Raw genomic sequence first — 23,953 nt, forward strand, 5'->3', positions numbered from 1 at the left:
ACGGTGGGTAGCCGCCCCCTCCTCCCCCAAATGCCTCCTGCCCACCAGTAGTCCCACCGATCAGCACCTCCCCCTCCCTCAATTTTTTCGCTCTTCTCTGGACTCTCCAATTTGTCCACATCCTTTTGAAATGTGGCACCCAGAACTGGACACAATGCTCCAGTTGAAGCCTAATCAGAGTGGAGCAGAGCGGAAGAATCACTTCTCGTGTCTTGCTTACAACACGCCTGCTAACATATCCCAGACTGATGTTCGCTTTTTCTGCAACAGCGTTACACTGTCGACTCCTATTTAGCTTGTGATCCACTATGACCCCCAGATCCCTTTCTGCAGTACTGCAGTATCCTTCCTAGGCAGCCATTTGGGGGTTTCCCATTTCCCAGCGTGCAGTCTCGGGCTGACCTGTCATCAGACCAGCTCTCCCACCTGGCTCTGGTCACCAGCTCAACAGGTTCTTCCCTGGAAAATCAACTAACTCATTCTGGAACAGACTAACTGTAGCCCTGGACTGGGTGAAGAGACCTCTTGGGCCAGCCTGGTACCACCTACTGAGCACAAGCTCCAGGCTCATGACTGTCTTGATCCCTCAGCCTCTGGGCCTGCTCGGGCTCCCAGGGGTGTGCGGAGCAGCTGCTGTTGTGGTGTAAGATGCGGGAGGTGGCTGCAGTATCGGACAGTCACGACTCTGTTTCCATGTTGTGTGATTGCTCAGCAGGGCAGAGACAGCCTCACCTTGCTCAGAGACATGCTTATGTAGCTAAGTAGCTGTTGCAGGCGCTGCACTGACAGGACCCGTGACCAGAAGGCCACTGGGCAAGTTGCATGCCGCAGGATGCCTTTGATTGGGAATATGAGGTGAGTCCTGTGGAACAAAGCTCCTCAGCGAATGGGATTGTCTGGCAGGGGTCGTGCCAAGCTGTTTCCATCTCACCTTGTGCTTGCTCAGCTGTATGATGGCACCACGCTGGATCGATGAAGCTGGGAGCTTCCGATGATGGACGTGGAGCGGCAGATCTCTGTGTCCCATCCTCCCACACAAATGCACTTCCTGCTGCTAGGAGTAGGGTGGAGGCTGCAACCTGGCCTGAGAGTGGGAGGCATTCTGGTGCCTTGGAGTCTTCCTATCCTGGATAGTTTATAGGGCCAGAAAGGGAACTACTGGCGTATCCAGTCTGCCCACATGCAAACACTGGCCAGAGACTCCATCTGGAATTCCTGCAGTGGAGGGAATTATCCTGCAGATGAGAACTCTATCAAAGCAATAACTTGTGTTTGCGCTAGACCTGCTGTTCCCAACTGTGGGTTGTGACCCCAAATGGGGTCGCACCATCAGCAGAAGTGGTCCTAACAATCCCTAGAGTGCAGCAGACACCATTTTCCTCCACACAGCATGACCTCACATGTATGGTGCATGCAAGATCACAGTGCATGGAGGACACCATTATGCTGTACAAAAATGGCATCCTCCACCCAGTGTGACCTCACACACACCGAATGTATGCGGTCACACTGGGCAGAGGACGCCATTTTGTTCTTCAAAACGACATCCTCCATGCACACTGAGGTCGCAGGAGGAAATAGTACATTAAAATGGTGCACTAGGTGCCTCAGTTTCCCCACCTAACATGGTGATGATGCTATGGACTCACTTGTGTGTCGGGGCATTACATGACTGTTTGTAACATGGGCTGGGAGCCTTCGCTCTGTAAGAGCCAGGGATGATTGTCCACACCCTCACCGCTCACATAGTGGCACCCGAGCGGGGTGCTAATCATGCTGATGATAAATGCCTTGTAATCCATTCCCAGCACTCGTTCCAGCCCCTTACACTGGCTCCCTTGTAACAGTTTTGCAACCTGTAACCAAGAGCAATGTTCCCACCAGCCAGCGTGTCATGTAGCAAGAATCCCATGCAAGCGCCTCGTGTATTTAATTCTTTTCTTGGCTGAGGTTTGTAGGTTGAGGTTTAATAATCCCTATGCCTGGGTCGCCGATGTCACATGCAGCGTGTCGGAGGAGGGGCTTGGGCACGTCAGGCGGGCAGGTGAAGGCTTCTCTAGCAACGCTGGGCTGAGCCAGACCTGGCACAGTGAAAGCTCAGACCCCAGGAACCGCACTGCTCCAGAGCTGCAGCTGGACAGCCACGAGACACTGGTGTCGTGATGACAGACATCTCCAGGATTTCAAGCAAACTTAATGGGAAAGCCTTAGGGACCAAGCAGAGACTCAGTAAATCACCCAGTCCCTCTCCCTGCCAGCGAGCAACGGGACTTCTGTGAGAGGTGACTCCCCCAGCCACAGCTATGTCTGCTGGGAGCAATGGGCCCCCAGTCCTTCCCCGAGAGATGAGCCCCCTTCCCCAGCCAAACCCGTCTCCCTGCTGGAGAGTCTCCCCTGAGAGTTGGTCAGGGTTATCCCTCCCTTCAGATCTGATCCTGCAGACACTTTGCTGGGGTTCATGCAGAGCACTGGGCCCTGTATTTCTTCCCACTCCAATAGTGCAAGTGTATCCTGTCAGTCACTCCCTAAGTGCTACCCCTGACCAGTCAGCTCTAAGACTGTGACACAGACCCTGCCCCTGGGCACGTGCAGAGGGACACAGGTGGATCTTCCGGTGGTGACACAGACCCTGCCCCGGGGCACGTGCAGAGGGACACAGGTGGATCTTCCTGTGGTGACACAGACCCTGCCCCCGGGCACGTGCAGAGGGACACAGGTGGAGCTTCCAGTGGTATCTCCTCCTCTTGCCTTGACCTATCACTACTGGGAAGGGCCTGGAAATTACACCCCTGATGTCTCCTGAGATCCTGCCCTAGGGGCCTGCAACATACATGTTGGTTTTTACTTCCAGGGGTGAGACAACCCCCTGATTCCTTCTGCTCCCTGACCAAGCTCCCCTCCACCAAGCAGTCTTGATCCTCATAGGCCTGCTCTGGAACGTGAGCCAAACACTGGCGGTCTTGTGGGCTGTGGGACCGCCAAGCCTCAGACCAAGCAGGGAGGGTGTCAAGGCCAGAAAGCTGATCTCTACTGGCTGTTCCAGAAGCCATCAAGATATGAAAGAGGCCATAAAACCAGAGACCGATAGGGTTAGTAGGGTCGTCAAGGGTCATCTAGTCTAACCCCCCAGCCCAGACGCAGGATTTGTTGTGTCTAACCCATCCCAGACAGATGGCTCCAGCCTCCTTTTCAAAACCCGCCAGTGAAGGATCTTCCACTAGGCAGTTTGTTTAAGGAGCACGTTTTCAGAATCGAGGCAACATGGAGAGGAAAGGTGATTCCTCAACGCCCCCGTGACAACTACTACATTCATTTTAGCGCCAACAGTGCAAAGCATTACGTCAGCAACAGTTCTGAAGGGGGGGCCGGGGAGGTCAAGGGGCGCCCTCTGCCCAGCCACTGGTGGAGACACCAGAGACCCCTACCGGGAGACCGAACCATCGTGAGGCCGTCTGACTAATGTGATGCTCACCATCTGTCTGAACCCACGGAGGAGGAGGAGGCCTTGGACGAGGCCGGGATTCTCCAACCAATTTGACCCATGGAGCCAAGACGCAGATAAATAGAGCATAAAATATTGAGGGGGCAGGAGGTACTGAGGGCTAGAAACCTTGCAGTGTAAATCTAACACAGGATGCTGACCAGAGTTTCTTTTCTGAAAATCTCTCAACAGCTGGACGACTCCTTTCTAGAGACCCTTGAGAACCTACACATCGGTAGTCCTGTGAGGAAGACTTTGTCTTGCATCAGGTGTTTTTGCTCATGCCTGAGACATGGAGCTCAAGAGAACACACTGAGTAAGAACAAACTGAAGACAGCACCAGCCCTGAATCAGTAATAGCAGCACCCTGATGTCCTTAGACTGCTGTAAAAATGTTGTGTTTCACTGTATGGTTAATAAATTTTATTGTGACTGTGACCCAGCTATACTCACATTAGCAGGCATCCTTACAGCTACCAGTCACATCTCCACAGAATGCTCTGCTAAGGAAAACGTATTCCCTGGAAATGTAGGGAACTTTGGCAGGGGAGGTGAACCCTTTTTTCCAAGCAGCCAGAAAACATGGTGAAGCGTTGAATAGAAGCCAGGTAACAACCCAGCTTCCAGATCAGGCAGCCATTTGAGGGTTTCCCATTTCCCAGCGTGCAGTCTCGGGCTGACCCAGGTTCTTCCCTGGAAAATCAACTAACTCATTCTGGAACAGACTAACTGTCGCCCTGGACTGGGTGAAGAGACCTCTTGGGCCAGCCTGGTACCACCTACTCTTGTTTCAGAGGTGAATACACAATGGTTGGCAGATCTGGCAAATAGGCAGCATGTCTCCAAACACAACAGTGGTTTTAAATACATCTTAACAGTGACAGATATTCTGGCTAAATATGGCTGGGCCTTAGTACTAAAAGACAAGACAAGAGATCAACTATCTAAGGCCTTTAAAACTATTTTTTATGAGTGGCGCATGCCCAAAAAATTACAGTATGATTGGGGGAAAGAATTTTTAAACAAGCATTTTTATCAGTTTGTGAAGGCAGCATAGATTCACCATTTTGTTATTAATGATGAAGTCAAGGCATGGACTGTGAAGCATTTTAACAGAACTTTAATAACAGCTGTAGAAGTATTTTATGGCCCACAACACCTTTCTCTACATCAGTGTGTTACCAGAGTTTATAAAGCGTTCCGTACCAGCCAATGTAAGGAGCTGGAACAAGTGCTGGGAATGGATTTCATGTCCCATTACAAGGCATTTATCATCAGCATGATTAGCACACCTCTCGAGTTCCAGTATGTGAGAGGTGAGGGAGTGGACAATCATCCCTGGCTCTTACAGAGCGAAGGCTCCCAGCCCATATTACAAACAGTCATATAACGCCCCTGACACACAGGTGAGTCCATGTCATCATCACCATGGGGAAACTGAGGCACCCAGTGCAACACCCAGATGGGCTAGCACAGGGGTTCCCAATTTTTTGACATCATGACCCCATTTTAATGAACTATTTCCTCCTGGGACTTCAGAGTGCATGGAGGATGTCGTTTTGAAGAGCAAAATGGTGTTCTCCGTGCATTGTGATCTTGCACACACTATACATGTGAAGTCACACTGTGTGGAGCAAAATGGTGCCTGCTGCACACCGGCTTGAACGTCACCATACGGATAGCTCTCCCAAGGGCTGGGGAGATGGGGTTAGTGGGAATACACACCCACACGGCTAGAACAGCATCCCTGAGGCCACCCCTTTAAAATCAGCTGGGGAGCTAAGAACTGGAATTTCTCGCTACGCCCCAGCTGTTAGCACCCAAACCGAATGACTGGGTCATTTGAAGAAAACTGTGTCTAGCCAGTCGGAACTGCTTGAGGGGGGCCACAAACGTACGATCCTGTGAGTAGAAAAGTTACAATTAAATCCTCTGATGTGCTTTTGCCTGTTCTGCTCTTGGGGGGTAGCGAGGATTGGGGGAGGTGGGGGAGAGGTTGTTCCCTAATCACAGTGCCAAAAATACTCTCAGATACAGTGCCAAAAATATTGTGTCTAGATAAAATTGGAGGGGGTCATTTTATATAGACACAGACATCAGAGAATACCAGGGGGGCGGGGGACTTTCCCTACCCGTGGGTCCCTGTGGGCAGAAGGAACAATCAGATTGTCGCCATGGCGTATGACAAACCGTGTTACGTCCCAGTGAGTTAATACCACGTCCATAGCATCCTCACTGAAATAACGACAGACCAGAATGGACACATCTTGGCAAGGTACCTCTGCTCCTGGAGAGAGTGGGGATTTTCAAAAGCAAAACACGAGGGAGACCCTCACTAATTACAGGGACCCCTCGCTACACAAAAACTATCACACATCCCAGGCGGGCTGTGGTCTCCCCCTCACCCTTATCATGGGGCCCCTGTGATGTATGGGGCTGGTACGGGGGCAATAGGCCACAGCCCCTTTGGAAAAGCCATAGCACTTGTGAGAAGGGGCTAGAACATATTAAACCCCTGGAACAGCCTCCACTGGCATGTTTTACAAAGGGGGGAGGGGATGTGTGTTTATATATAAAATATAGCAGGGTTTGGCTTTATTTTAAACACAAGGCTTTTGGTTCCATCCGCTTCTCCGCGAAGCCTTTCTGCTGTTTGCTGTGAAAGAGGCGTCTTTCCCACAGACCCAGCAGCGGTGGTCTCACACCACGATTTCAGTTAAAAGACATAACTGAACCCCCCGGAGAGCATGAGTGGGGGCCCTTCAGATCCCAGCGTAGTTAAGGCCAACCCAGGGCTTTTAACAGAAACCCAGGGAGAAAGAAAGGCCTGGAGAGGGGGTGCCCAGCCCCCACAAGCCCAGAAGGGGCTAAGTTGGCTAGCTGGGCCAATTAACTGCCCAGGCTGCACCTGGAGGATGACCCAGGGAACAGGGATTCCTTAGAGAGGGGCTGAGCGCCTCAGGAACAGGAGCGGCCTGTATATAGCCCAGGGGCTGTGAGCAGCTGGGGGCTGCAGGGAAGTAGGTGCAGTCACTCCCTGGGGGAAAGGAGGGGTGCTTGGGGCCACAGACGCCAGAGCCCTTCAGTTGGGAGTTTGGGGGCTGGCCAGCCCAGAGAAGGTGGGACACCAGAAGGCAGGTGAAGCTCAGGGGGAAGGCAGCGAGAGGGTCCCTGAGCTGGGACTCAGAGTAGAGGGTGGGCCCAGGTTCCCCCACCAGACCCTGGGGAGGGGCACAGACCAGACAGTGGACAGCAGCCTGCCTGGGACAGTTTGCTGCAAAAGAGACTGCTACCCCAGAAGGGGCGGACCATAGTGAATTGGCCGGAGGGCTGCATCACGAAGAGGAAGCTGCAGCTCCTAGAATGAGAGAGGACAGCGGGTGGAGAGACGGCCAGAGGGGTGCAGCACCTGGAGGGAGCTGATCCCCAGAGCAGCCAGGAAGAGGTGGCCTTAGCGGTGAGTGGCCCCCATGACAGAGCTTTTCAATAAATATTGTATTTAGCTACCAAGTTTGTTGCATTTTACAACCCCAGGTTAGCCCCTCTCCAGACTCTCCGTAATGCTTTTAGATTTCTTGCAAAAAGTTTTTTTTTCACACAGGGTTTTGTAACTCTCTTGTATGGAATATATAGTCAATATAAACCATTAGGCATTTAGCTGTTAATTTGACTGTCTTGTTTGAAGCACCACCAGTGTCTTCAAAGCTTTGCACAGCATTTCCCAATGCCACCCCCTGAGCTAAATTGATTCCGCACAGGCATTTCATTGCATACGCTAATGCAACAGCTGCATTTAATAGCCTTTCTAGCCACAGTTCAGCGCTGAGACCCCAGAGTTTGTGGTTTATCTCCTTAGCAGTCCAGTTCTCACAGTCATGCTGCTGTGAGCCTGGCATGTCTCGAACACGCCCATCAGGCGTCAGAAAGCTGCTTTCTAAGGCCTGGGGTCCACACCTAAAACGTGGGCTGATCTAGCTGCCTTGCTCAGCACGGTGAAAAATGTCAAGCCCTGTGCAGTGTGGTTAGATCAACCGAACCCCCACTGTAGATGGTGAGTGGAAGAATTTGTCCTTCAACCGAACTACCGCCTCTGAGAGGTGCATTAACTGCATCGAGGGGAAAGCCCCTTCCATTGCTCCAGTGAATGTCTATGCTCCAGGGGTGTGGGTGACAGTGTAGCTGTTCTGCTGTAGCGCTTGTAGAGGAGACGTACCCTAAGACCACGCACCTCTTTTATGGTTCTGGAATGATACAGTCCTAGCTCCGTTCCCAGCACTCTCCTTAGAGACGTACACCCCTCCTCCGCTTCCCGCAGCAATTTCTTGAGCACCCTGTCTCGGTGATTGGCAAAAACATCTTGGGCCTGTTTCAGCAATGTCTGGTGATCTAATGCTGTCCAGGCTCTCTGAAGTCTCTAGAAAGATGTTGTCCAGCTGTTGAGAGATTTTCAGAAAAGAAACACCAGTAAGCACCTGTTTTCGGTTTACACAGGCCAGGCCAGTTCTAACCCCCAATACCGCCTCAATATTTTATACCTTGTTTACCTGAGATTTGGTTGTGTGGGTCAAATCATTCGATGGAGACTCCCCAGTCTCATCGGAGGCCTCCTCCTTCGTGGGGTCAGACAAATGGGGGGCATAACATTCATCAGATGGTCTCATGATTGCTCAGGTCTCCTGGTAGGGTTCTGGTGTCCCCAGCAGCGCCTGGGCCAGACAGCTCCCCTTGACCTCCCTCGCCCCCTCCGCAGAACTGTTGGTGACCTTGCTCGTTCTTGCAGGTGCCCAAGCATTGTCAGAGTAAAACCAAAGCTGTAGTTGCCATGGGGGTGATGAGGGAGTCCCCATTTCCTCTCCACTTTTCCTCTAGTTCTGAAAATGTGCTCTTCAAACAACATGGCCTCTTTCATGGGAACGGTGCTACCAAACAGCCAACGGCTAAGCAGCAGAGACCAGATTTCTGGCCTAGACACCCTCCCGGCTTGGTCTGGGGCTTGGCAGTCCCGCAGCCCACAAGGCCCTGAGTGGTTGACACATGCTCCGGAGCAGGCCTAGATCAAGACTTACTACTGGAGGAGAACTCGGGCAGGGGGAAGAAGGGATCGGGGAGGGGGAATTGGCTCACTCCCAGAAATAAAAACAAACACCTGTCACAGACCCCTGAGGGGAGATCTCAGGAGACATCAGGGGTGTGATTTCTGGGCCCTTGAGTTACAGGATACCATTCAACTATTCCTCCTAGTTATCTCTGTCTCCTCTCAAACAGCTTCTTTCTCCCAGGTGCTCCCTACAGATACCACCGCCGCTGCTCCCCACGTCCATCCCCTTTGCAGTCATTTATCCGCACTAGGCCGTGAGAGCCAAACTCTCCTTTGCTCTGATGTCACTGAATGCAGTGGAGCTCCAATGGCCGAAGGCTTGTCCACAAGCTCTTCAGGCCAGTGGCCTGTGTCTATGCAGCAGCCAGTTTCGGGCCTGCTAGGAGAGCTGCTGAGACCCCCTCTGAAAGGGCCATTTGGGTGCAGGTCCTGGCAAGTGCCCCAACATCTCAGTGACAGGCTTGTTGCAGCCCAGAGAGGCTCTGGTATTTCCCAGAAGCATGTGGATGTGGGGGGAGGTATCAGCCTGGACCCCGTAGCTGAGGCCTGCCCAGCTCCCCGAATGGCTGCTGTAGCCTTTGTTGGGAAGGGACATCTGCACTCCTTTCCTGCCGAGCCAGCAGCAGGGATGGTGCTTCTGGTTCTCATTAGCAGCCCTGGGAAACAGGTTCCTGCCTTTTGCTTGCTTGGACTGGCCAGGCCTGAAACAGCAGGGGCGCCGCACACCCGCAAATGGGAAAGGTTAATAGGGTCAGTCAATATTAATCTGCAGGGATTTCTGTCCAGTCTCCCGCGGTGAAGGTCTTGTACCAACTCCCCCCACACCCCGGGAGTAGAGGGGCCACCTGGGATCTGTGTGGCGGGAGACCGGCGCCCCGTGGAAGTGGCACACCCCAGGCCAGGAAGCAGCATGTGTGGGCACAGGCAGAGTTACGATAGACCTGAAAAGCCACACTCGAGTCAGGGCCAAGCAATGGGGCGGGGGAAGAGGTAAGCAGGGGGTTACTTCCCGTTGGGGTGAGAAGGGCCCCTTCTAACGGGCACCAGTACCAATGGCGATGGGGCAGCGCTGAGGGGGTGCTGTGCTGCACTGCAGGAGGCAGGGTAGTGGCTCAACAGGGGGCGCTGACCCCAATGCCCCTGTCCAGTGCTCTACAATGGAGCTGTCAGCTGGGGAGAAGACAGCTGGTCTGGTAATCCCACCCCTACACCCCTTCCTCTCTGCAGGACATCACTAGGTGTATCCCTCCCTCCCCCCCCCACACCTGCAGGGGTCACACTGCTGCATGTGGGGCTCTGCTGAGCTGCACAGACCTGACCCGGAATAGAAGGACCTGCTGAGTGCTGCTCTGCGGGAATCTTCCCTGGGGAAGTGGTTAGTAGCCCATGCCTAGAACGCAGCCCGGGTCCCCAGAGACGGCCGTAGTGTCCCCCTTTAACTGTGCCAGCCTGGGGTGATGCCCTAGAACTGAGAACATCACATTCCCAGGGTTAGAAAATAAAGACCCCGGCTATTCTGACAAGCATGGGGCCAGTAACCTTGTTGTCCCAGCCTCATCCCAGGGCACCCGGCTTCCGGCACTGCCACCTGGCGTCGCAGCCACAGCTGGGGTCACTCAGATCTCGTGCTGCATGAAATGTCTGCCTCCGAGCTTTTTGAACCAGCTCTAGCAAAATCCTTCTGAGCAGTGTTGCTGCAGGACTGTGAAGTGGCTGCCAGGGGCAGCTCTAGCCATTTTGCTGCCCCAAGCACGGCGGCACACCGTGGCGGGGGGCTCTGCCGGTTGCCGGTCCCGCGGCTCCGGTGGACCTCCCGCAGGCGTGCTTGCGGCTGCTCCACCGAAGCCGCGGGACCAGCGGACCCTCCACAGGCGTGCCTGCGGGAGGTCCACCGGAGCCGCCTGCCGCCCTCCCGGCAACCGGCAGAGCGCCCCACGCGGCATGCCACCCCAAGCACGGGCTTGGCGTGCTGGGGCCTGGAGCCGCCCCTGGTGGCTGCTGCGTCCCACCCCAGAGCTGGCCGTGTTTCAGTGCAGGGGGAACTGAGTAGCTTGGGAATTAAACTGATGTGCTTTGGGGTTTTCAGAAGCGCTCAGCGATGGCCTACCTCTGACCTCATTGAAGTCACTGGAGCCTTGTCTTAACTCTAGCTGTGAACTCGCCTTTCCTCCTAATGAATAATTAGTCTGGGTGGGGCTTTTACTACTGATGTCAGGAGAGCAGCATTAGGCCATTCTCCTCCTTTGAGATCTGTCCGGACAATGTTTAATAAATTGTATTTGCTTGAGCTACATGCAGTGATCAGTGGGTCAGGGAAGCAGCTGGTGTGGTTGGGGGTCGAGAGCCAGGAATCCTGGGCCCAGCCCTGTCAGAGTTACAAGGACTCCGCCAGCCAGGAGAGTGGAAGGGGAGCCTTTGAGGCCAGCCAGGCCTCTGGGTAAAGGGAGTGGGAGCGAGGACTCCGATCCTTTCGCTAGCCCGTTTCACCGGGGTCGTGTATAAGCCAGGAAAGTTCCCCACAATAGCGGGACCTTTCCCCCACTTATATAAGGTTGCCAGTTTTGGTTGAACATGTTCCTGGAGGTTTCCTCACATGACACAATCTAATTAAAGATTAATCCGTAATTTCTGGAGACTCCAGGACTATCCTGGAGGGCTGGCAGCACCCGCCTTGCCTCGGAGTGTGTAATCTCAAAAGGCCCAGCAGACAACTGGGGGATCATTCGCTCTATTTTACAGCAGTGGATCTGAGACCCCAAGAGATGAGTAGACACCACCCAGCATCCCCTGCTGCCCCACCACCCACAAAGGCTGTGAAAAAAGATTTCAACGGAGCTGAGCATGTCTGAAAAATCTGGTCCTGAGTGACTTGCCACAGGTCCCACCGAGCCAGGGATTGAAGCCAGGTTTCCAGCGTGCCAGTGCAGTGCCCTTGCTGTGAGCCTAGCAGCCCTCCACTAGCCGGCAAGGCCTGGACTCGGCACATGCAGCAGCTAACCAGGGACCTCCAGGTGCTAGTTTCAGGGACAGGCAGCTACAGCACAAAATCCAGCACCGAATGGGCCATGCCGGCTGACCTTCCGTCTCATCCCTGCAGGGCTAGGGACACGCACATCGGTGTGAGGTGGTGAAGGGGCAGCTGTGTGTGCTGCTTCGAGCAGTGAGGCCACCAGTCCTCAGGGTTCTCGGTCCAGCCCCTTGCTCCAGCCCTGAGTTTGCTGCACTGCCAAGAGCCTCAGATCCGGCCCCCCTTGCTCTGAGCTTCCTGAGCAGTGCGCTTGGTTTGTCGCCCATCCGGCTGTAGCCAGTTCCGGGAGGCCCTGCCGCGGCTTGGGGTTTCAGGGGAGAAGTGTTGTCTCAGAGACCATCTCCTGGAGCCAGGGGCAATGCATCTTTCAGGATGACAAGCCCTGGTACTTCCCACGGGCTGATCTAGAGACTCCAGGACTCTCTGCACCAAGGGACCATTTCTCTGCCTGCTCCCAGTCACCAAGGAAGAGTGAGAAGTAGCTATCTGCTTGAGCCCTGGCCACCCGGGCAGAGGATGTTTTCTGGAGCCCAGTTCTGGTTCCGATTCTACTCTCGTGTCCACTGACTATAGTGAATGACTCCTGAGTCACACCAGGCCCTTGCTAGCTTATCTTCCAGGGGGATTTTCTGCATGGCCCCATGGCCCCACAGACACTGACGGCCCAGGAGCTTTGCCGGAGCAAGGGCCCTGGGGTTTCCGTTTGCTCTGTGTTCTCTCACCTGCTTGGTGTCTGTGTCTGCGCAGTGGAATGGGGAGTGCAGAGAACTCCTGGGATCTTCGCCATCCCCAGCCCCTTTAATGACAAACTGAGACCACCTCTCCCCCAGCTGTGCCTGCCAAAGTGCCTTTGTTCCCGTAATGCCTCACCCAGCTCTTTCCCCTGCAGGATTCACTCCTGACTGCTTCCTACCAGGCTGAAGCCGTGCGCCCTGCTCCCCGTTCTGGGAGGCACCAGTTCCCCTCCGTCCTCCAGGCCTAGCCACCCGACTCTGTTCGGTGCACTCAGGGGGCTCCAGGGAGCACGGGGAGGGGGCGGCTGGGGGCTACGACGAGGGTCCCACTTCATGGGAGGTGCCAGCTCTGTTCTGTCTCGGCTGCCATGTGTCTGTCTTTGGCACTGGAGGGGAGGGCTTTGCCTGGCAGTGAGCCGAGGGGTCCTGCAGGGCCGAGAGAGATGTCAGCAAAGGCAGCAGACCCCGGGAGAGAATGGGGTCATTTCCCGTGTGGTTCCTTTGGTGGCTGCAGCTGTATTTTTCAGACTCTGCAGTTCACCCCACCCCCTCACTGGCGCATCACGTCCCTCCCCCCAGCCCCATGGCAGCTGATGTCAGGAAACGTTCGTCAGTAGAAGCCTTCTCCGTGTTAATCAGCCTGCTCGTGCCTGGTGCAGTCCCTGCTGCCTCAGTCACATGTGCCCCCTTTCAGGATCTCTCCAGCTCTGGATCCCTGGCGAAGGGACGTGAGGGCCGGAGGCAGCCAGACATCCGCTGGGCCACTAGATGGCAATGAATATTGTGTCCTTTGTTAAAGTGCAGCAGCAGCAGTCCGGGACTGGCTCCTCTGCCGTGCCCAGACCTCGGTGGAGCTGGCTCCTGAAAATTAACCACTTCCTCTCGGCTGATTGGAGCTGCCTGCAGAGGGAGAGCCCCAGAACCACTGCTCCCAGGCCAGCGTGGGAGCTCCCAGCAGTCCACTCCAGAGAGGTGGCTAGTGGCAACTGAGAGCTGTGACTTGGGGCAGCGGGACCAGTGCAGCCAGCCAGACGGGGCTTGTGTGCTCCTCAGAACACTGGGGCGTGAGAGGGACCTTGGCAGGCAGTAGAGGCTAGTGGTTAGATCACAGGACTGGGCGCTGGTCCCAGCTCCATTGTGTACATACTTGGTAGCAGGCAGGGGTGGCTCCAGGCACCAGCACGCCAAGCGCGTGCTTGGGGCGGCAAGCCGCGGGGGGCGCTCTGCCGGCGCCGTGAGGGCGGCAGGCAGGCTGCCTTTGGCGGCATGCCTGCGGAGGATCCACTGGTCCTGCGGCTTCGGCGTGCCTGGGGCAGCAAAATGCCTAGAACCGCCCCTGGTAGCAAGACAGGCCTTGCTCCCCCTCACACCTTCCCAGGGGTCTAATCACCTCCCCCTTGTGAGAGGAGACCCAGCACCACTGGCCTGTCTGGGGGCCTGTCTGCACTGCAGGCCATAGTGTGTGGGGAGTGGGTTGGGTGCAATCACATGCTGGCCTTGCCTGGGAGCTAGCTGCAGGAGACCCACCTGACAGCCTGGACCCTTACGGACAGAAAAATGGGTCGGCCCCTTGTGCCAGGCCAGGCCCAGCTGTGTGAGAACACGATCCCCAGCCCTGTGCGGGAGGGCACACGGGTTCTGGGGCGTCGGGCATGGAGGGAGGGACCCCAGGGTGAAGCGCAGGCATCAAAGTGAACGGGTGCCCAGGGGCCCACCCAGGAGCAGGCATGCAGGCCGAGTGGAGCGCGCACAGGATTGTGGGGCTTCTCGCCACCATGCTGCCAGGTTTTACTGCAGGTGGCTTCATGGAGCTGCCAGGACTTTCAGGGTAAAATGGAGCTTTCCCCCTCAGCTGGACTCTGGAGGGTGGGGGTGTCTCAGAGGCTGGGCACTCTGCAGCCCAGATCCCTCTCTCAGCTCTGCTGCTCCTTGCAAAGCCTGCAGGCCCCGAAGAGACGGCTGAACTCAGCCACCTGCCCCACTAATAACCGGCTGAGATGTGCCGCGGCGGGAAGGGAAGCCAGAGGTGGGACATCTGGAGCACTGCATCCCCAGATGTGGTGGCTGGCAGCAGGAAGTGTGGAAGTACGACATGTTTATACTGTATCGCTCCCCCAACCCGAGCGCGAGGTGTTTACAAACCGGGGTGGGGGCGGGGGGGGGGGGGGCAGCTGACATGTCTGAGGCCACCACACATCCGGCATTTCTAAAGCGAGTCCGAGAGCTCAGCAGTTCCAGCAGCGCGTTCAGGCTCCAGCCAGAATCCGCCCACACACACACACACCCCACGTGTCATACGCCAGGGCTTCGGGGACACACCACGGCTTGTTCATATACTCACTGTGGCTTGAGCAGGGGCCATGTCTGTACCGCAGGCCTTGAAGGCAGCTGTGTTTGCCCTGCCAGCAGCATGGCATTGTGGTTTGTACAGCCGGGGCCTGTGCACAGTGTGAGCAGTGCAAGCGCCTAGCTTGGCTTGCCAGCCTTCAGCCATGCCGCCCGTCACCGGCTGGGCTCTCACCAGCTCAGGCGAAATGCCTGGGGCGCTGCCGTCATGGGCAAGGGAGAGGCCCTCCCTCCGAGCCAGAGCCCGGTCTTGGTGCTAAGGGATGCCGTGCTGCAGGGGTGCCAATGTTCAGGTGACATGTAGAGCTGAGGTCCTAACCGGTTATGAGCCCTCTGCACTCCTTGGTAGCCTGCTGGTTTGGTCCCATGCCACCTCTGGCAGTTGTGTTCTGCCTGCCTAAAATCCACCTCACGTTCTTCCTGAAAGCAGTGTTGCTGGGGGCTGTTAAAGAGCAGGCGTGTTCTGCCCCAGAGGGGGTTGCATTAGCGTGCTAGGTGAGGCTGAGCCCTGAATATGTCACTTGCTTGTTTGGGTGCTTAGAACATAAGAACAGCCGTACCGGGTCAGACCAAAGGTCCATCTAGCCCAGTATCCTGTCTACCGGCAGTGGCCAATGCCAGGTGCCCCAGAGGGAGTGAACCTAACAGGCAATGATCAAGTGATCTCTCTCCTGCCATCCATGTCCATCCTCTGATGAACAGAGGCTAGGGACACCATTCTTACCCATCCTGGCTAATAGCCATTTATGGACTTAGCCACCATGAATTTATCCAGTTCCCTTTTAAACATTGTTATAGTCCTAGCCTTCACAACCTCCTCAGGCAAGGAGTTCCACAAGTTGACTGTGCGCTGCGTGAAGAAGAACTTCCTTTTATTTGTTTTAAACCTGCTGCCTATTAATTTCATTTGGTGACCCCCTAGTTTTGCTTTGGGACAAAAGGTGCTGTACAGGAAGGCTGGGTGCTGGAAACTCTTCTGTGTGACCAGAAAATGGCTCAGGCCATGACAGAGTGGAGGGGAGTTGGGGTCTGATTCCCAGGGGAAGCGTCTCCCAAAGGGTTTGAAAGCTCACTCCTGTACAACACCCCCTCCCTGCAGTAAAACCCACAGGCCCCGGCGCTGGCACCATGCTCCAGGGGTGGCGGCGCCATCCTAGCCTGGTGCATCCCAGAGCACGAGAGTGGAGCAGGAGCTGGGTGGTGGGAGGTACTTGCCCGGCTCTGTCATGCTGCGGTGATGCTCAGCAAGGACAGGGAGTCTAAGGATCTCAGCCATAGGTGCTGACTCTGTGGGTGTTCCGGGCTCACAGCTGTTCGGCAGCGCCGCAGATCAGCTCTTCGGAGGGGCCACCCATCAGCTGTTTGGTGGCTGGGGGAGGCACTTGGGAGGGGGCGGAGAGCGGCAGGTGGGTGGGGGCCTCAGGGGAGGGGGCGGAGCAGGGGCAGGAAGAGGCAGAGCAAGGGCTGGCCCTTGAGGAAAGGGGTGGAGTGGGTGCAGGAGTGGGGCACCCTGCAGTGTCTCTGGCACGCATGTGAGCGGGCTGTCCCTGGCTCGGTCCAGCGGTGTTGGCAGCCCAGGCAGTGGTGGGATTCAGTCTGCGCTCACCCCGTGCCCTCAGGACCCCGCCCATCAGTAAGTTCCTCTCCCCTCCCTGGCAGTCCCTGAAACACTGACTTCCTGTGCGAGTCACCCCCCAGGGAAGTGGGCAGGCATCTAGACTGCCCAGACATGGCCTGCAATATTTTGCACCATCTGTTCTGACAGGCCAGGGCCAATGGTGCAGAGGATTGTGGGGCATCTCAGAGACCCAGAGGCACTTGCCCTGCAGGAGTGACTAGCACTAGGGGAGGAGGAGAATGGAGTGTGAGCATGGCCGTGCCAACACACCCCAGCAATATCCTCTTCACGACGGCCGCCTGGGCCCACTGCCATCCCAGCTTTCCTGCTACTCCTGGCTCTGGGTCTGGCTGGGGATTTCCATGCAGCTGTACTGCTCAGAGGTGGGGGAGGCGTTCTTGGGGCAGGGACGTGTCTCCAGGAAGGTGTGGGGACCTGGGCTAACTACTGGCCCAAGGGTCGGGTTGGCTGGGTATCTGGGCTGCCTTGTCTATCCCTAACACGTGGGGGACCCTTTCAGATTTCCCAGCGTCCCCAGTGCAGGAGCGATCCCTTGCTAAAGTCTCCTTTTCCCACATGCTCATGGCTGGACACCTCCTCCTTTCTGGCCATGTCCCTGCTGCAGCTCTGCTCCACAGTGGGCCTGCACTACCTGCCTGCCCATTGGTGCCATGGGGTTGCCCCCATATTTCACTGCAATTACCCGATGCTGGGCTCTGACAGCCATGGCTACTACAGAGCCTTCGCCACCGTGTTGGTGCCAGGACTGACTTGCGTGTGCTTCCCCAGGGCGCTGGTGGTGGACAGACTCCATGGCCGTGGCGCATGCTGTGAGTGGACCTGCTGCAGGATGTCAGAGTGCAGGGTAATGCCACTGGGCAGGCAGTGCAGCTGAAGGGCCTGGGCTGTACACATCCAGGGGGCAGGTGTGAAACAAAAGGTGAGGAGAAGTCATTTGTTCACGCACCTTTAATTTTCTGGCTGCATAAATCAGTGGGAATAAGTGCCCAGAAGCACTGCCCCAGGGCAACTCCACAGTAACTGTGGGGTGTTAGAAAGTGTAACCTGGTTTATCGTAGGGTCACTCAGGAGTGCTGCACCCCATGAGGGGATTTCTTCTGAGGTGCTGGGTTTTGTGGGTCATGGTTTGTTACTGCAAGGCTGTTCCTGAGCACTGGCTGGTTTGTTATTGTAGGGTCTCATTTAAAAACAGGAAACCTGCAGAGCCAGCACAGAAAACCCCTTGGAGTGCTTGGGTGCCCCCGGCTGGCTCTGCAGCATGAAGTGACACCCTCCTTTCCCAGAGCTAGGCTGAGCTTGGTGGGGCAGAGGCCCATGCCAGGGCCACACTCTGCCAGGGGGGCAGGCCGTGATCCAGGGGGGACGAGAGGTGGGGGCTGTAGTGCTCCTCCGCAGACCATCAGCCCACAGAGACGAGCCTCCCTTTGATTCTCCATTGCTGCTGGCTCTGGAGACTGGCGTCTCCCCTTGGCCAGCCCAGGAGAGGCTGCCCTGGCTTCCCCTGCTGGCTGAGTGCATGGGGTGAACGCATGGCAGAGGTTTCTCACCACAGGCTGGCAGGCAGACTCTGACTCGACAGCTTGTTAACAAACATTGAACACTGAAGACACAACAGCATCTGGTGAGAAGCTGCCTCTTAAGCCCTGGGAAGGGCCCAGATGGTCGCCTCCCACAGGCACCCAGAGCCTGGGAACTCCATCTCCGAGAGATACGACAGCTCCCAGCAGCCCTCTCAGCTGTGTCGCCCTCTGCTGGAGGAGGCACCTGCCGGGGAGGAGGAAATGGCCCCGTGCAGCCTCTGGGATCCAAAGGGATTTATGGGAAGGGGACGTAAGCAAGCTCTGTACGGTTACATCTCCAGGGAGCTCCTAGGCTGGTACATGGAAGCTCCGCCCCCAGCACCCCATTCCTGAGCTCCCATGGCCCTGCCCCTCTTAGGGGTGGTCCCTCATTCTAGCTCCTCCTCCATCATTCCCCAGGTAGGCCACACTAGCCCTAGGGAAGCCATAGTCCCAGCTGGGCTGCTGCATGGGTGGGCAGATTGTATTCCACAGGAAATCCAGCAAACCCAGAGGACCCAGAGGACACTGGGTGTGACCCAGAGGACACTGCTTCCAGCAGCTGCAGGTGACGTGAGCAGCTCATAAACACTGTGTCACCATCTCCTCCACTGCACAGCACAGACTGCCAGGGCCCCAGACTCTGCCCGTCCAAGGGCCATGGTGGGAATGTGTCACAGCCCCGAGAGCCTGTTTAACTGGAGCAGATTACGGCTGTTCTTCTCTCTGCAGTCCTAGCATGCCATGTGCCATGCAGACCAGTGTAGCTGGAAACAGTGCATGCTGGGAGGTGCTGGCTTCTCAGGTCGCTCCTCTGTATTAGAGGCAGGACCACGTTGGGCTGTTCTTCAGCTGTACATCCTTGTAGTTAGGGCTGTCAAGCGATTAAAAAAATTAATCACAATTAATTGCACTGTTAATAATAGAATATCATTTATTTAAATAGTTTTTGATATTTTCTACATTTGCAAATATATTGATTTTATTTACAACACAGAATACAAAGTGTACAGTGCTCACTTTATATTTATTTTTGATTACTAATATTTGCACTGTAAAAAAAAAGTATTTTTCAATTCCCACATTACAAGTACTGTAGTGCAATTTCTTTATCATGAAAGTTGAACTTACAAATGTAGAATTATGTACAAAAAATAATTGCATTCAAAAATAAAACAGTGTAAAACTTTAGAGCCTCCAAGTCCAATCAGTCCTACTTCTTGTTCAGCCAATCGGTCAGTCAAAAAAGTTTGTTTACATTTGCAGGAGATAATGCTGCCCACTTCTTATTTACAATGTCACCTAAAAGTGAGAACAGGTGTTTGCATGGCACTGTTGTAGCTGCCATTGCGAGATATTTATGTGCCAGATGCACTGAAGATTCATATGTCCCTTCATGCTTCAACCACCATTTGAGAGGACATGCATCCATGCTGATGACGGGTTCTGCTCGATAACAATCCAAAGCAGTGCGGACTGACACATGTTCATTTTCATCATCTGAGTCAGATGCCACCAGCAGAGGGTTGATTTTCTTTTTTGTTGGTTCAGGTTCTGTAGATTCCACATCGGAGTGTTGCTCTTTTAAGACTTCTGAAAGTATGCTCCACACCTCGTCCCTCTCAGATTCTGGAAGGCATTTCAGCTTCTTAAACCTTGGGTCGAGTGCTGTACTTATATTTAGAAATCTCACTTTGGTACCTTCTTTGTGTTTTGTGAAATCTGCAGTGAAAGTGTTCTTAAAACAAACATGTGCTGGGTCATCATCTGAGACTGCTATAACCTGAAATATATGGCAGAATGCAGGTAAAACAGAGTAGGAAACATACAATTCTCCCCCAAGGAGTTCAGTCACAAATTTAATTAATGCATTATTTTTTAATGAGCATCATCAGCATGGAAGCATGTCCTCTGGAATGGTGGCCGAAGCATGAAGGGGCATATGAATGTTTAGCATATCTGGCATGAAAATACCTTGTGATGCTGGCTACAAAAATGCCATGCAAACACCTGTTCTCACTTTCAGGTGACGTAAATAAGAAGTGGGCAGCATTATCTCCCATAAATTAAACAAACTTGTTTGTCTTAGTGACTGGCTGAACAAAAGTAGGACTGAATGGACTTGTAGGCACTAAAGTTTTTCATTGTTTTGTTTGAGTGCAGTTATGTAACAAAAAAAAATCTAGATTTGTAAATTGCACTTTCATGACAAAAAGATTGCATTACAATACTTGCATGAGGTGAACTGAAAAATACTATATCTTGATTCTAGCAAAGCTTTTCATATGGTGTCCCACAGTATTCTTGCCAGCAACTTTAAAAAGTATGGATTGGATGAATGGACTGTAAGGTGGATAGAAAGCTGGCTAGATTGTTGGGCTCAACGGGTAGTGATCAATGGCTTGATGTCTAGTTGGCAGCTGGTATCAAGCTGAGTGCCCCAAGGGTCAGTCCTGGAGCCAGTTTTGTTCAACATCATTAATGATCTGGATAATGGGATGGATTCAACCCTCTGCAAGTTTGCAGATGACACTAAGATGGGGGGAGAGGTAGATACGCAGGAGGGTAAGAACAGGGTCCAGAGTGATCTAGACAAATTGAAGGATTGGGCCAAAAGAAATCTGATGAGGTTCAACAAGGACAAGTGTAGAGTCCTGCACTTAGGACGGAAGAATCCCATGCACTGCTACAGGCTGGGTACCGACTGGCTAAGTGGCAGTTCTGCAGAAAAGGATCTGGGGGTTACAGTGGATGAGAAGCTGGATATGAGTCAGCAGTGTGCCCTTGTTGCCAAGAAGGCTAATGGCATTTTGGGCTGCATTAGTAGGAGCATTGCCAGCAGCTGGAGGGAAGTGATTATTCCCCTCTATTTGACACTGGTGAGGCCACATCTGGAGTATTGCTTCCAGTTTTGGTCCCCCCACTACAGAAAGGATGTGGACAAATTGGAGAGAGTCCACTGGAGGGCAACAAAAATGATTGGGGGGCTGGAGCACATGACTTATGAGAGGCTGAGGGAACTGGGCTTATTTAGTCTGCAGAAGAGAAGAGTGAGGGGGGATTTGATAGCTGCCTTCAACTACCTGAAGTGGGGTTCCAAAGAGGATGGAGCTCGGCTCTTCTCAGTGGTAGCAGTTGACGGAACAAGGAGCAATGGTCTCAAGTTGCAGTGGGGGAGGTTTAGGTTGGATATTAGGAAAAACTTTTTCACTAGGAGGGTGGTGAAGCACTGGAATGGGTTCCCTAGGGAGGTGGTGGAATCTCCCTCCTTAGAGGTTTTTAAGGCCCGGCTTGACAAAGCCCTGGCTGGGATGATTTAGTTGGGGTTGGTCCTGCTTTGAGCAGGGGGTTGGACTAGATACCTCCTGAGGTCTCTCTTCCAACCCTAATCTTCAATTATTCTATGATTTTGTTTGCCATTTTTACAGTGCAAATATTTGTAATTAAAAACAACAATATAAAGTGAGCACTGTCTACATTGTATACTGTGTTTTAATTGCAATCAATATATTTGGAAATGTAGAAAAACATCCAAAAATATTGACTAAATGTCAGTTGGTATTTTGTTGTTTAACAATGCGATTAAAACTGCAATTAATGGCGATTAATTTTTTTAATCATGATTTTTTTTTAGTTAATTGTGTGAGTTAACTGATTACTTGACAGCCCTAAGTGCAGTGCAGTCAGTGGAATGTTACGGGGCCTATCCTGCCCGCAGGGGCGGCTCCAGGCACCAGCACGCCAAGCGCGTGCCTGGGGCAGCAAGCCACAGGGGGGCGCTCTGCCGGTCGCCGTGAGGGCGACAGGCAGGTTGCCTTCGGCAGCATGCCTGCAGAGGGTCCGCTGGTCCCGCAGCTTTGGCAGACCTCCTGCAAGCTGCAGCCGAATGCGCGGGACCGGGGACCTCCCGCAAGCAAGCCGCCAAAGGCAACCTGCCTGCCATGCTTGGGGTGGCAAAATCCCTAGAGCCGCCCCTGCCTGCCCGTGTTCCTGCCCTCTGCATCCCGGGGCCTGGAACTGGAGCAGATTTATCCAGTGAGCAGAGACTCCTTCGGGCTGTGGTAACAGCAGAGGCGAGCTGGGAACACTGTAGAGCTGCATAGGCACCTCCCCGTAGGAGCCGCGCTGAGCTGGGCTCTGCCATTCCCTGGATCCTCGCTAGGTAACGGGGGCGAGGAGTCCCGGGTACTGGGCCTGTCGGACGGGTGGCTGATTGGACACTGGTGTCAGTGTCCCCAAAAGGGGAGATCTGGAAGTGTTGGGATGAAATTTGGAACACACGACAAATCAGCTGAACATCAGGAAAGGTTTCCTGATAGCAAGACTGCTTGGGATGGGGGCAGCTAAAATCAGACTGGGCTCCCCTAGGCCATCAGGCGTGATCCTGCCCCACCCGGTCTCTTCCTGGGGCTGTACTAGGCCGCTGGCATTTCTAGTTGTCTCCCTCTGTCCCTGCAGCTCCAGGCCTGAGCCTGTTGCTTGGGTCTGGGGCTCTTCTGGTTGAACCTAAGTCCTTCTCCTTGTGCCCAGGGCACAGGGGCTGCGTGGCTAACACACCAGGGAGCCAAGGAGGAAATTAGTTTCAGGCCAATGAGCATCTCCTGGGATAGGGAGGTGGGTCTGGGGCCTGGGCCTGCAGGGCTGCTGTGCGAGAGCCTGCAGGTCTCTCCATGGAGCCGTGGGGCAGCCCGGGCTGGTTCCCAGAAGGCTGCAGGGTTTGTCGCGGTCAGTCCCTTGTCCAAATGCTGCGTTAGCAAGGGGTGGCGTGGGGAGAGGCAGCGAGGGGAGCTCGCCCCAGCCAGAGCAGGCCTCAGCTCGGGATGCAGAGAAAACGTGCCGACCTGAGGGAAGGGGAGTCTGGCAGCAGCTCCTCTTCCTGGCTGGCTGGGCTGTGCCCTAGGGCCTGCAGGCAGCCTCCTTCGGCTGCCCCTGCCCGGCTCCCCTTCCCTCTGCACATGCCTCTGTTTGTTCTATCAGTGCTAACGTTTTCACGCCTCATTAGCTGAGCATTTAAACCCAATTACCCCCAACCCAGAGGAGCAAGGATTAGCTCATGTTGAACACAGGCGGCAGATGGCCTAAACCCCAAAGAGGGGTACTGACCCCTGAACACCCCATGGGGCTCTCTGACTGGAGCCTGGCAGGGGGCAGGAGGAGGGGAGCCGGGCTAGTCACCACTCCCATTATTCCTCTGGCGCCCGTTAACCCTGCCGAGGGCTCCTGGCTGGACAGAAAGTCCCAGGGGGACGATGCTCCGGCCCCAGAGGCTGCTCTGGGCACTGCTGGCCGCTTATTAGGGCCCATTAGAGGGGAAGTCTGTCATCCCGCCCCTGCAGGCCCTGCTCGCTCTGGGGCCGGGGGAGCAGCTCCAAGGCAGAGCCGCGGGGTGCACTGCCCCTGTGACCTCCCAGCCCTGGCTGGCCTGGGAGCTGCCAAGCTAAGAGATGCCCCCTCTCCAGGGCCGCAGCAGCAGGCCAGGCAGCAGACACTGCTGCTCCCCGGTATGGTGAGAGGGGGCTGCTGGCAGGGCCTCCTCTGGGCGGCCCCTGAGCTCTGGAATTCACAACCACTGCCCCACCCCCTGTGAAATAAACGGAGGCTGTTGTCCTTCAGGGCCCGCTGCAGGGGCCCACCTCTTTTCCCAGCATCTGGAGAGGAGGGGGTGGGGCATCCTCCTTGTTGCGTCATTCTACTGCTTCCTGCCACATCTGTGCACATGCCATGGCCAGAGCATTACACGCTGCCAGGCCACTGGAAGAGCAGTCGTGCTCCAGCAGCTGGCAGTGCAGCTGCAAATTCTGAGGCCTCTGCCGCAGTCACAGCGCTGGGGGCCAGCCACGTCGCCCCCCCTTGAGCATCGTCTCTTGACCGGCCAGCTCCGGTGCGGAGTCACTTAGGGCAGCGCCTGGTTGTTCAGGGCTGATCTGCAGGGTGTGGTCGGCGCTCAGCTGGTGGAAGCCAGAGCACACGGGCTACAGGGCTGTTCTCTGCTCTTGTCTGCCACAACTGAACCCTTTTCTCTTTGGGTGGCAAGAAAACTTGGTCATGACACCAGTCAGCTCAGAGTC

General features: G+C 54.8%; 1 protein-coding gene across 4 annotated transcripts in view; it reads left to right on the forward strand.

Moving 5' to 3' along the window:
- Positions 1 to 3,860, forward strand: part of DTNB (dystrobrevin beta) — a 387,737-nt gene extending 383,877 nt beyond the window's left edge. For 2 of the 4 annotated variants that reach the window (XR_005595613.1, XR_005595612.1), the window contains exon 22: positions 3,674 to 3,859. The gene's annotated coding sequence lies outside the window, so the exon portion shown is untranslated. Of the gene's footprint in view, positions 1 to 715; positions 827 to 3,673 lie in introns of those variants that run through there. The other 2 variants (XR_005595609.1, XR_005595610.1) reach the window with 2 other exon arrangements.
- Positions 3,861 to 23,953: the final 20,093 nt, after the last annotated feature.

The sequence above is a fragment of the Mauremys reevesii genome, linkage group 3, assembly GCF_016161935.1.
Source record: "Mauremys reevesii isolate NIE-2019 linkage group 3, ASM1616193v1, whole genome shotgun sequence".
NCBI classification, from domain to species: Eukaryota; Metazoa; Chordata; order Testudines; family Geoemydidae; genus Mauremys; species Mauremys reevesii.